General features: G+C 43.4%; 1 long non-coding RNA gene across 1 annotated transcript; it reads left to right on the forward strand.

Moving 5' to 3' along the window:
- Nucleotides 1-209: 209 nt before the first annotated feature.
- LOC109531358 (uncharacterized) lies at nt 210-1,647 on the forward strand. The gene is made up of 2 exons (XR_002171158.1): nt 210-371; nt 1,074-1,647. It is a non-coding gene; the product is annotated as an uncharacterized LOC109531358 (long non-coding RNA).
- Nucleotides 1,648-1,800: the final 153 nt, after the last annotated feature.

Genomic DNA, 1,800 nt, shown 5'->3' on the forward strand with positions numbered 1-1,800 from the left:
GACATGATGGCCTGAAAGATGGATCAAAAAGAGGCGCGCATCCATTTTGATTCCCGAAGGAGAACGTTCAACCCCCGAAGGACTCGTGTGCACTCCACCCCCCCACCAACAAACACACACACGCGCACACACACGCGCACACACACACGCACACACACACACACACACACACACACACACACGCGCGCGCGCGCGCGCGCACACACACACGCGCACACACACACACACACACGCGCGCGCGCACACATACACGCGCACACACACACGCACACTTGAAGCCACTCGGATGTGCATCGGGAATATGAATCCAAGTGTGATCAACACAATGTGAAGGACTATATTCGCAATTACGTTGTCAGCAATCACGCGGGGTGATTATTTGTTTCATTTTACGAAAATAAATATCGGATGATTTCTGCAAGCTGCTTTTACATTAACGTATATACTGTTTAAAAAAACATTTCCACTTTGACGAAATTATTTGGATTTGCACTCTCTCTAAAAATACAGCCCACTCTCACCAGTGACATATTTCACATTTAATGCCGTTCGATTTCTGCTCGGAGTATTTGCGCAGTTTTCATGGTTTATAGATGAAATGCCGAAACGTGACAATAAATTAATTTAAGCATAAAAGTCCTGATTAATTTCTTTAAGGTCCTAATAATTAATAAAGATACATTCACGGGCACGTGTAGGTGCGCTTTATGTTATGTCAAAACACGTCTAGGAGGACTTCGTGCGTGTCTTTGCTGCGCCTCCTAGTGCGGCACAAAATGAGACTCGGAAGACAATAACCGGCTGTCTGAGCTGCTTTGCACATCCACCAATAAAGCGCAAGTGTATTCCTCCCAGATTTACATCTCCTACACAACAAATGATGGCCGTTAAACGCCCTTAGGTTGACTCCAAGTGCAATGCACTTCTATCATGTTCATGTCTATTTTAATATCGCGAAATGGCCCATCAGCCGCTTACACGTATACGCAACTAAGTGTTTTGTTTTGAGCTAAGACGCATCGGTGCCGAGGAAATTGTCGCTTGCAAATCAAACCTTTATTTTTCGCGTGCAGGACAAATGCGCGTGTGCAGCGACAGGCCGGGTGACTCGAACTTAAGCGGAGAAACCAGAGTTCACCTTTCACCTTCTGACCCGCGCTCAACCTCAGGACAACGATGACCCGGTCACCGTGCACGAGACTATTTATTTCTACTGGGCTGAGCTCAAAGTCGGAGCTGGTTTTCTTTCGTGTTGTTTTTGTTCTCTGCACGAGTCACCTTTGTAACGTGGACCAAAGTGGCTGGAGGCTGGACCCACTTGTAATACTGTGGAGCAACGCTGACAAATGTAACTTGTGTATGAATATTTGATAATATTGAATATCAGCAACAACAGCAATACAGCAAACACAACCTTGAGAGCATCGCTTCCTTTTATTTTAGTTGTTTCATGTGCACTCCCTGTATGGGCACTTGAAAAGAGGACAGCTGAAACAAATTTAGGATAAAATAGGTCATCATTTATTTGGCCATGATGTGGTACATCAAGTCTTTCAATAACACTTTGTGAACTTATTTATTGCCCACCATTGAAATGTGTGATGATAAAGAACAAGGATGATGTGATTAAATGACTCCAAACTCTCATGTGGTGTTCATCAACAGAGAACATTGAAGGCAGATATTTTAATACGGTATTTAAATTACGCTACATATTGTATGGTTGTGCAAGTGTACCTAACCTAAAATTACGGATTTTTTTAGTTTTACACACACACACACACACACATATATATATAT

Source organism: Hippocampus comes, unplaced genomic scaffold, assembly GCF_001891065.2.
Source record: "Hippocampus comes isolate QL1 unplaced genomic scaffold, H_comes_QL1_v1.1 scaffold113, whole genome shotgun sequence".
NCBI classification, from domain to species: Eukaryota; Metazoa; Chordata; class Actinopteri; order Syngnathiformes; family Syngnathidae; genus Hippocampus; species Hippocampus comes.